The sequence below is a fragment of the Sus scrofa genome, chromosome 4 (genome assembly GCF_054392235.1).
Source record: "Sus scrofa isolate SSC_HxYL_T2T_F1_AM1 chromosome 4, Sscrofa_HxYL_maternal_Yorkshire_Landrace_v2.0, whole genome shotgun sequence".
Lineage (NCBI taxonomy): Eukaryota > Metazoa > Chordata > Mammalia > Artiodactyla > Suidae > Sus > Sus scrofa.
The window spans coordinates 62032123-62044473 of record NC_139386.1 but is presented as its reverse complement, the minus strand read 5'-3'; the positions used below and the strand labels follow the sequence as shown (position 1 = coordinate 62044473).

Below are 12351 nucleotides of genomic sequence, written 5' to 3'. Positions count from 1 at the left end.
AAGCCATGGAGGAGAGGTTATGAATAGACCATCAGGAAAGCTCCTCATAGAGAAGAGAGGCAAACAAATAGAAGCGAATATCCGCCACACAACCGTTGCAACCTATGAGTACCAGGTGATGAAGTAACCCTTGGAAAAATAAACTTTTTCTAAGGGACGTGTTTACTAAGCTGTTCACATAGGTGGGAATCAACAGAAGATTAACATGCTGTCATTTAATGACTGCATTTGTGATTAGCTTTGTATCCATGGTGACTGATTTCTTAAGAATCTCAACATTTCAAAATATCATTTAATATCAGCATTCCATCTAAAGGTGATATTACTTAGACAAAGTGAATAGCAAGGTAGAAGTGTAACATTCTCTTGCCTCCTAGGATCCTGTAAATTGCCCAGCATACATTGAAACCATAGATTCCTGATTTGCTATATCAAACCCCAGACATTTTAAAAATTGAGACATATTTGACATATAATATTAGTTTCAGGTGTTCAACAATAATTTGATATTTGTATATATTGCAAAATGATAACCACAATAAGTTTAGTTTGATAAGTTTAGTTATCAACCATCACTATACAGAATTACAATATTTTTCTTATGATGAGAACTTTCAAGATTTACTCTATTAGCAATATTCAAATATACAATACTATTAAAAGTCATTGTACTTTACATCCCCAAGATGTAATTCCCAGTTTTCTGGGATCATTCTGGATTATACCAGAACGATAGCCTGTTTGGTTAGCTCCCCCTTGTATTTTAAAAAATATTCCAGTTTGGATAAGAAAGTATTTTCTCACCCTATTTGTACTATTTTGATTTTGGTTTGCATAATGTAGTTTTCTCATCTTTCAACATTTAAAAAAAAAATCTTTTTATGGCCGCACTCGTGGGATATGGAAGTTCCCAGGGTCGAATCAGAGCTACAACTGCCGGCCTACACCACAGCCACAGCAACACTACATCCAAACCACGTCTGCAACCTACACCACAGCTCAAGGGCAACGCCAGATCCTTATCACACTGAGAAAGGCCAAGGATCAAAATTGCTTTCTCATGGATGCTAGTCAGATTCCTTTCTGCTGAGCCACAATGGGAACTCCTCATCTTTTAACTTTTTAAATTATTTTGAACATAAAAATATTTCAATGTGGTATATATTGCTAGCCTGTCATTATTCGAACAGTACTGAGATATATAATGAAAAGCTTTCTAATTCCTCTCCACTGCTTCTACTAGAATCACCTACCTGAAGTGTAGCAGTTTGATAAGAATACCCTTCTTGCTCAAAAACCTATGTGTATGTGTAATGTGCCTAGATGTGGGTACAAAATTCACACATATACAATGCACGTATCAGGTTATGAAGGCATTTCCCTCTACCATTTAAAAATATAAGATCATAGTATGTACATTACTCTTCGACTTGTTTTGTCTTACTTTCCCTTGATGTTATGATCATCATTCTATGTTAAAGATAGCTACAACTGTTTTTTAAATAACCGCATAATAGTCTACGTTAAGTGTATCCTAGGGTTTACTCAGCACTTTTATTGACAAAGTCAATATTTGCTTCAATAAACAATGCTGCAATAGACATCTCCACCTGTGTATGTGTGTATATATTTGTATGTGTATACTACCTCCTTTTACATTGGTTTTCATTTTTGTCGAATTGGTTCCCATAATTGAAATTTACTGAAGGAAATAGTATATTCATTTAAAAATCATTATGTTCAGTAAAATCAATTCATGCTTCCACCAGCAAATAAGAGAATCCATTTTGTCACACCCCTGCCAGCACCAGCTGTCTTAAGCCTTTAACAATTTTACCAATGCTGATATGTGAAAAGTTGTGCCTCATTATAGCTTAAATTTGCATTTCCATGACTGCTAGAGGACAAGCAATCATTTCATGTTAATTGACAACATGCATTTCCTTTTCTATGAATAGGCTGTTCTTAACCATTTTCTTAGGTTGTTTGTCTTTTAATGACAAGTTGTTACATTTTCTGTTTAGAATTTTTAAAAACTTTCTATGTCTTAGACATATTTTTCATATAATGCATTTGTATACAATTAAATTCAGAGATTAAATAATTCACATTTATTGTCAGGTATACATTACTATTCCTTTATGCACCTTTTCATTTGTTTTGTAATTTTGGTTTATGAATTTTCATATATAAAAGACAATTCCTTTAAAACAGTTTGCCAGAAAATATTAAAATTATATTCTCTCGCAATATAAACAGTAAACATTTCTGCTGGTTATTCGGATATAAGAATAGAAATTTATCATCTTTTTTACCTTTTTTCAGTCCTGTAACCGTATACTTGCATATTAGTTTTTAGGTGAAACACATTTTTATCGTGTTTCCATTATTACTACTAGACATCACTAAATAGTTCAGTAGTTAGTGGTGGTCATTTTATATCACCATATTTCTCTATTTTTTGTATTTATTAATATCTGGTTTGGCTAAACTAATCCTAGAGTCAGTGTTTGCTGTTATTATTTAACATAAGGAAATTCTGTCCTTACTGAATTTTCTATATCTTCATGCTCCTTGGCACATTGAATGAAATTTGCCTAGGTCTAAGACTGTTGGTTCATACTTTTATTATCACAAATTTAAGTCAAATTTGGTCAACTGGAGGTAAAAATTGGTGAACAATAGACAGCTTAATTCTATTTTATTGGAAACCATTTCTCCCTATTCTTCTAGAAAAGATGCTTGTTGGAAATTTTCTTCTAGTGTTTGTCTCATTATTATTGTTGACTTGAAATCAACAGACTTTGTACATATTTTTTAAAATACAGAAATATCTCTAACTCTGGAATCGTTGCTTCTTTTTCATTTGTTATTTTTTTCTTCAGAATTATATATTATTCATAGATTAATTATCTGGACTCTAGCTACAGTATCAGTTACCTTCTCTTACACACATGCACGAGTACACAGACCAATAAATGTGTGTGTGTGTATGTGAGAGAGAAAGAGAGAGGTCGGGGAGGGGGAGGAAGATAGGTAGAAGGATAACATGTATATATAAAGTCTTTGCCTTTCTTTTTGGGAAGCCTTTCCATGTGTGTCCATACAATGATTACAATATAAAGTCACTCTTCTCTTTTTTACATACGTTATCACAATATAAACATTTAACTTCCTACCTGCTGAAGATGAATTCCTCTCAAAGTGCCATGTTATTTCTGAAATTCCCCATGGTTTATCTAATATGTGTTCTGTAATAAACTCAAGTTCTTCCTTTTGGTCTCAACTTGCTGTCAAAGATCTGCTTCTAGAGATGATGACCTTCACAAAACCACCACTTTTTGGGGTAAAGCTCTTTCTCCAGTGACAACCATGAATGTAACCACTCCAGCTGTGGAGAGGGATCATAGCTTTTATTATGTTCAAAGCATTTTCCTAGCTGTTGGAACTATAAGCATGCCTATTGTAATGGACATAGTGGTTTCTTTCCACATCTTATCTCTTCCACCTTTCATTATTTAGCAGTCATGTGATTTTTTTTAAATGGACTTAATCCCACTCCTATCTCTGGGTTGGGCTTTGACTGGTCTAAGACTTAGATATGGAGTCAGTAAGGGTTATAACTTCTCTCCTCTCAGAGCAACTGGCTCAAAAACAAAAATAAAAACAAACAAACAAACCCAGTCCTAAAGCAATCAGGGTCTTGGTGTTCCACAGCATAACGATTATTTTGTAGGTAATCCAATCAGGGAATAGCTGATTAATCAATTAGTTACAGTCAAGAGAATGATCAGTCTCCTGGATTTGAAAGAAACAAGAAAATTTTGTTGCTATGGGTAGCCATATAGCTACGGGACTCACAGAAAAATGCGGAGTGGAAAGAATTGTAAACAAATAGAGCTAAAGTTCTGAATAAGCCACAACTGAAAGCACTCAATTTATGGACTTTTAAGTTATATAAGCAAATAAATGTTCTTTATGCATCAGTTCATTTATGTTCAGTGTTTTGCTACTTGTAAGTGAGAGCATGCTAACTGATATACATATTCTTCCTTCTGGAGGATTTCCTAACTGATATTATGGATTCTGGATACTCTATAAATACCCCTCTTTTGATGCAGCTACTTGTTATCAATGAAAATCTGTGGCTTACTCTTGCTCTATCTTCACATGATTAGGGAGAGGTCACCTTTAGCTAAAGAATAGCTCTTGCCCTCTCTTAGCTAGATTTTAGAACAACTCATATATAGTCCCAAAGAAAGGAAGGATTTCCTTCTTCTCCTGTTAAAAAAAAAAAAAATCTTTTCCATTTCCCAGAACATCGTAGAATGACTGAGAGCGTAAATAGTACACAACACAGCAACAATGACCATTATACTCCATAATCCCAGACAAAGTGGATTCACAAATAGACTATATGGCAAACTAATGATAGGCAGAGCTAGCATAAAAACACAGGTTTGTCCAGTTACAAAGCCTTTGCTCTTTCTACAACACCAAGTTTGCCATCTAAGTAATGTCAACTTGATTAAAATTTTTTCAATCAAAAAAGTTTAATAAGAGGCTTGAGAATTTAAGTTCTAGCCAAAAATACAAGAAAATGTATTCTTCAAAAATCCTAAACCCTGTCCACATGACAGAGTTTATGATCTTTTTTGTTTGTTCATTCATTCGACTTAAAAAATTATTGGATATACATGCAAAATCATAATTTAGCACAAAATATTGAGTGATAATTGCCTTAATAGTAGTCAAGATAAGACACTATTAATTTTTTTCTTTTTCTTTTTATAGCTGTACTTTGGCATATGGAAGTTCCCTGACTGGGGGTCAAATCTGAGCTGCATCTGAGACCTATGCCACAGCCACTGCAACACCAGATCTGGGCTGCCTCTGTGACCTATGCAGCAGCTTGGGGCAACACTGGATCCTTAACCCACTGAGTAAGTAAGGCCAGGGAACAGAAACTATGTTGGGTTCTTAAAGGGCTGAGCCACAGAGGGAATTCCAGAAGGATTATTTTTGACTGGACTTATGAATGAAGTATAACCTGAGCTTAATCTTAAGGGAACTTAAATTTGAGTATGTGAATATTTTAGGAGAAAGACATGGAAAGTAAGAAATTCCAGAATGAGAGAGCATAGAGCAATGGTACTCTGTTATAAAAGTGTGGGACTCATTTGGGAAATAATAAGTTGTCCAGTTTGGTTGTAGTGTCAAGGACAATGCAGAGTAGTAATTAGGCTAAAAATGTAGACTAGGAGCATATGATGCTTCTCAAATGCCCACATAAGGTATTGGTCTTGCATTCAGTAAACAATGAGTGGTAACCATTTGAAAGATGTTGGTCAGGGATGTGGCCTGATTTCAGCTCTTCCTTATGATGATTAGTACTTGTTGGGGAAGTATTCATAGCGTATTGCTGACTGCGATGCTTATCCTCTTTGCCTGGAGAAGCAAATTAGGTAGTAGGTAGATGTAAATTATGGGAAGAATAGAGAAGAATAGGAAGAAAGCCTTTTTGTCAGAATTTGGTCTTACTGGAAATGTACAACTGGGGTGAGTCTAGCTGCATAACAGAACTGGCTCTAATTTGGAGATATCTTATTGGTTAAACAGGCATTCCTTAGTTTGGAATACTCCCTGTGAAACAAAGGATAAATTAATCAACTCCAAACTTATAATCACGGTCTACATTTCCTATCCCAAAAGTAGGAGAATGAAAAACACATAAAAAAGATAAATACCTGTACACTCAACTATGTTCACCCTAATTCTTTGGATTTCTCCATTTCTAAGAACTCATCCTTAATGGACAGGTTTTGAGAAAATAACAGATACCAAGTTTATGCAAAGACTAAGATAGCACATCCTTATTAAACCCTGTATTCCTTGCCTTCCCTTCATCTATGGCCCAATTTAGGTAGGTTAACAAGGGGATGGGGAAGAGTAGCTGAGATTTGTTGGTTTAGCATTTATCCTTTGTTATGACAATGCATATATATACTAATTGTGCTCTGATATTCAAGAAACAGGGGATATTTAATGTAGCGATTTAATAGCTATAACATGTCTCCTACTACATTTTATGCTAAACTTCTAAGAGGAACATATAGTACTACTAATTAACAACTATTAAGTTAATTAACCAAAGCTCTGAGGCTACCACCATGTGATTATGTCGATCCCAGTCCTTCCTATGACCAAGAGAAGCCCAAGTAAAGCAATTCTCATGAAATTTTTTGTTGCTTTGCTTTTCATTTAACTTACATTTGTAAAACAATATTTTTATATTGTATGTCTCCAAAGTATATAAATAATAGCAGAAATAGAAAGTTAATATTTATGATCAGGTAAAGAATAACAGCAAAGAACATTAATCTAAAAATAAAACTGAAAATGACTATAGGATCAAATATGATGTTTCAAAATAATATCATGGTAGTACCCTCAAAATGCTTTTGATGCAGAAGAGTTAGAAAAGAAAACAATTTTAGGCAGGGGTTGGGGGGCTGCACCCATGGCATATGGAAGCTCCTGGGCAAGGGATCAAAGGGATCAAATCTGTGGCAATGCCAGATCACTAACCCTCCATGCCACAGTGGAACTCCAAGAAAGAAAATTTGTTAATATGAATTTCCACTTGTGAAAATACCTCTATAGAATTTCTTTGATAAGGTTCAACTTTTAAAAAGTTAATCATACAAACCACTATGTACAAAATAAACAACAAGGTCCCACTGTATAGCACAGGGAACTATGTTCAATATCTTGTGGAGTTCCTGTTGTGACTCAGTGGTAACAAACTCCACTAGTATCTGTGAGGATTCAGGTTCAATCAATCCCTGGCCTTGCTCAGAATGTTAAGGATCCAGTGTTGCCTGTGAGCTGTGGATTACGTCACAGACAGGGCTCTGATCCTGCATTGCTGTGGCTGTGGTGTAGGCCAGTGGTTACAACTCTGATTCCACCCCTAGTCTGGGAATGTCCATGTGCCACAGGAGCAGCCCTAAAAAGAAAAAGAAAATCTTGTAATAACCTATGGTGAAAAGAATATGAAAAAGAACTTATATATATAAATTGCATAAGCATCGCACATCTTTTCTGGAAGTAAATATACATGTTCTATTTATGGAATGCCTTTTCAGCATTACCAACACATAACTTGATGATTTAGTCATTTGTGTTAACCAAGGTGTGGTTGTGTAAGTTTGAGAATAAGAAGTAGTGTTCCAGGGATTATATGATTCAACAATTGGCACATTTCCCTAAATATCAATGCTAACATCAAATACAAACAATGAATAATTATTGAAACCTGGCAGCATAGTCACCTGTAGTTGGTGTAGCACTACAGATAAAGTTATACGTATCTACTCTGGATTTGTAGGAATGTTATTATGAGACATATATAAAAGTTTCATATAGGGTAGCCATTATCTGTTTCTTCTAAATAGACTGTGGTCTTACATCACTGCAATGGGAAGCACACTGAAATGGGTCTGGATAACTGCATTTTAGTATATCCACTGTAGGTATTGAATAATTATTCAGCAGTAATGGGCTTCAGAGATTATACAAGTCATAATTCTAATTTTATGAATTAGAAAAATCAGACACATAGTAGTTAACTGACTTGTCCAAAGTCTCAAAGCCAAAGTGGCAAAGCTGGTCCTCTGACCCAAACATTTCCATTCCTGACCAGTAGACCTATACTACTGTGCTCATACAATGTAGCCTCTCCTTGAATTTCCTCATCTGTAAAGTGAATCTGTTGAACTTCAGCAGTATTTTTGGCATACCATGTTCCATGTAATCCCAGGATGACTCAGGGACCACTTAGCTATAGGCATGAGCAATTCCTGCTGTGGCTCATCAGGTTAAGGTTCTGACGTTGTCTCTATGATTATGCAGGTTCAATCCTTGGCCTCACTTAGTGGATTAATTATCCAGCATTGCCTGCTGTAAGGTATGGCATAGGTTGCAGATGCCATTCACCTGGTTTTGCTGTGGCTGTAGTGTAGGCCTCAGCCGCAGTTCCAATTTGACTCCCAGCCTGGGAACTTCCATATGATGCAGGTGTGGCTGCAAAAAAATAAGAAAGAAAGAGAGAGAGAGAGAGAAAGGAAGAAAGAAAAAGGCATAAAATGATGCGGAATAGTCAAGGCTTAAGGTCTCACTGGAGTTCTGTGTAGGAATTATTTGAAAAAATTTCATAGATAAATAAAAATGTGAAAACTTAGTTATTGATGGTTCATTTCTAGGTTCTATAAATGCAAAATTATCATGTATACTTTGAATATTTATTAATATTGGCATCCTCATAATGGCAATTTGTAGCCATTTAAAAATATTACATATTTTTATTTTCTTGTGTTCTTAGAACGTCAAATAGTAAATTTAGAAGACATTGTTAAAGATATATCATTTCTAACATAAATGATATTATGAGAGCCATCACTTGTTGAATGCTTACTAAGTTCCAGGTATTGTTTTACACACTTTAGATATATTAATTTGTTTAATCCTTATAACAACCCCATGAAGTGTGAATAATCATTTTATACCCATTTTAGAAATTAATAAAGCATAAAATGATTAAGTAATTTATCCAATGTCACATAGCTAGCAAGTGCTAGATTCAGGCTAAATATTCACAAAAGTCTAACAAGCTCATTATAAATCACTCACTGTCAGATTAAAACATATCTATGGTCTTCATGGTGCAGAGAAACCATTTATCTTTTTAAACTGCATTTCTAACCTCAGAGTCCTCAACAGCAATTACAGTCATTGAGTTAATAACCTGTATAAATAATCACCATGAACAGAAATCACTGAAGCACACATATTGTCATTATGTGACCTGCAATATCCACAATATCTTCATTGCTTATCTGGCTGAGAGTTACCTTTTGATGCACATGGTAAAGAAACCAGATTTAGAAAACTTACAATATTGCCAAATCTAGTACTGACATAGACCCTTTAAAAATGACTGATATAAAACAGACAGACAGACCAATGGAACAGAATAGAGAATCCGGAAATAAACCCTTACACCTATGGTCAATTAATCTTTGACAAGGGAGGCAAGAACATAAAATGGGAAAAAGAAAGTCTATTCAGCAAGCATTGCTGGGAAACCTGGACAGCTGCATGCAAAGCAATGAAACTAGAACACACCCTCACACCATGCACACAAATAAACTCCAAATGGCTGAAAGACTTAAATATACGACAGGACACCATCAAACTCCTAGAAGAAAACATAGGCAAAACACTCTCTGACATCAACATCATGAATATTTTCTCAGGTCAGTCTCCCAAAGCAATAGAAATAAGAGCAAAAATAAACCATTGGGACCTAATCAAACTGAAAAAGCTTTTGCACAGCAAAGGAAACCAAAAAGAAAACAAAAAGACAACTTACAGAATGGGAGAAAATAGTTTCAAATGATGCAACCGACAAGGGCTTAATCTCTAGAATATATAAACAACTTATACAACCCAACAGCTAAAAAGCCAATCAACCAATGGAAAAATGGGCAAAAGACCTGAATAGACTGTTCTCCAAGGAAGATATCCAGATGGCCAGCAAACACATGAAAAAATGCTCAACATCGCTGATTATAAGAGAAATGCAAATCAAAACTACCATGAGATACCACCTCACACCAGTCAGAATGGCCATCATTAATAAATCCACAAAGAACAAGTGCTGGAGGGGCTGTGGAGAAAAGGGAACCCTCCGGCACTGCTGGTGGGAATGTAAACTGGTACAGCCACTATGGAGAACAGTTTGGAGATACCTTACAAATCTATACATAGAACTTCCATATGACCCCACAATCCCACTCTGGGGCATCTATCCGGACAAAACTCTACTTAAAAGAGACACGTGCACCCACATGTTCATTGCAGCACCATTCACAATAGCCAAGACATAGAAACAACCCAAATGTCCATTGACAGATGATTGGATTCGGAAGAGGTGGTATATATACACAATGGAATACTACTCAGCCATAAAAAAGAATGACATAATGCCATTTGCAGCAACATGGATGGAGCTAGAGAATCTCATACTGAGTGAAATGAGCCAGAAAGACAAAGACAAATACCATATGATATCACTTATAACTGGAATCTAATATCCAGCACAAATGAACATCTCCTCAGAAAAGAAAATCATGGACTTGGAGAAGAGACTTGTGGCTGCCTGATGGGAGGGGAAGGGAGTGGGAGGGATCGGGAGCTTGGGCTTATCAGACACAACCTAGAATAGATTTACAAGGAGATCCTGCTGAATAGCGGTGAGAACTTTGTCTAGATACTCATGTTGCAACAGAAGAAAGGCTGGGGGAAAAATGTAATTGTAATGTATACATGTAACGATAACCTGGCCCCTTGCTGTACAGTGGGAAAATAAAAAAAATAATAATAAAAAATAAAAAATAAAAATGACTGATATAATGAAACTAGAGATTCTCATACTAAGTGAAATAAGAAAGAAAAAGACAGATACCATATGATATCACTTATATGTGGAATCTAAAATATGGCACAAATGAACCTGTCTATGAAACAGAAACAGACTCACGGACATAAAAACAGACTTGTGGTTGCCATGGGGTAGGGGTGAGGAAATGCGATGGACAGGGAGTTTGGGATTGGTAGATGCAAACTGTTACATTTAGAATGGCTAAGAAATGGGATCCTATTGTATAGCACAGGGAACTATATCCAATTGTATGCAGATGGAAGACAACATGACAGAAAGTCAGATGAGTCATATATATATGCTGTACAACAGATAGTGACAAAACACTGTAAATCAACTATAATCTAAAAAAAAAAAAGACCAATATAGTAATTCTCACAAAATGCCTCTTAAAGCATGGGAGTATTGGAAATATCATTGTCCTCAAAGACAAGATGTACCAACATCATAGAAGCCTGGCCAGGTATGAGTAAACCAAGTCTTTAGAGTAATAGGCACCTATAAAGGGAATCCTGCAGGGACCATCCTCCATCCCTAGGACAGACTGTACTCATGTTGTGGCTCTCATTGCTCCTACTTAGAAAAGTCTCCTCTTTTACTTCTACCTGCTGGGGGCCAGTTCAGTCCCATTACTCCTTTTGGGAACTTTGCTTTAAGAACACCATTCACTCATTCAGTATTTACTGCTTGTTATTTCCTTGTTTCTCATGCAAGAACTGCATTTTACCAGTTTTTAAGTTTTCCATTATATCTTCATATGATCAAAAATTACTGTGGGAATGACAATATCACTGGTCACATATTCCCATCTGCTATCATATGTAAACTCTGAACTCTGAAATAACCCATCTTTCTGAATGTTTCTCATCTCCAATTTATTTTGTATGAGCCATATGAGTTATCTTTCCAATTCCAAGATCTAACTAACCCTTATGAGTTTAAACAGCTGTCAATGCCTCCCTATTATCCAGTCCTAGAAAATTAAATTCATATTCTACAGGTTGCAAGATAAGGCCTTCTAAGATACAATCATAGCCTAACTTCCAAACTTTATTTACTCAGATCTCCACCGGAGCTCAAGCCACACGTTGACTTTTAAATACAACTCCTTATATTTAATAAGATGCTTTCTCTAAACATTTTACACTTTAATTATCAGCATTAGCCAATTGTGTTGTAATTCTTTACTTAAGTGTCTGTCTTTACTTCAAAACTGTGAAGTTACAGGACCAGGACCCAGTCTCATGGGCTGGTCTTTGTTTATATTCATGTTCACTATTTAATAGCCTGCATGTAATCACTAGCAGAAATTTCTAGACATTTGCATACAAAATTGCATTTACATTTCTGAACTTCAAGCTTACTTCCTCAAGATCTATTCATTTTTCAAAGTCCTATTAAAATTGTAATTCTCCTGACAGGCATTAGGGTTCTTAGAGAGAATGCATATCATACATCTTTGAACTGGCAAACTATAATTGGCAGATGCTTAATCAATGTTTAACTGAACTATTAAGGAACAGAAGGTTAAGATTTTACAGAGATCTAGAAAAACTCATTGCATACCTGCCAACTTATGCACATTGATCATTTTGGATGATTTTAATCACTCATCAGTCTTAACGTTACTCTGCAGTAATGATTATATATTATCTCACAAGCAGGGCAATCTGCAATTAAAAAATGTTCCAAATATAAATTTCTAATTACCAGTGCTTATATATTCTTTTCTTTTACTGCCTTATTCCTGAACTTTTACTGCCTGAACTTTATATAATTTTCAACTATAGGACCCATAGGATTTTATTAATGAGAGAAGATGAGGACGAAATACTAGACTGAATTTT

At 35.4% G+C, this 12351-nt stretch overlaps 1 protein-coding gene across 5 annotated transcripts in view; it reads right to left on the bottom strand.

The window, feature by feature from the left end:
- The window catches only part of IL7 (interleukin 7), a 68921-nt gene that overhangs the window by 27721 nt on the left and 28849 nt on the right, over positions 1-12351 (bottom strand). The window contains exon 1 of one of the 5 annotated variants that reach the window (XM_085020899.1): positions 3180-3245. The gene's annotated coding sequence lies outside the window, so the exon portion shown is untranslated. 5 annotated transcript variants of the gene reach the window in all.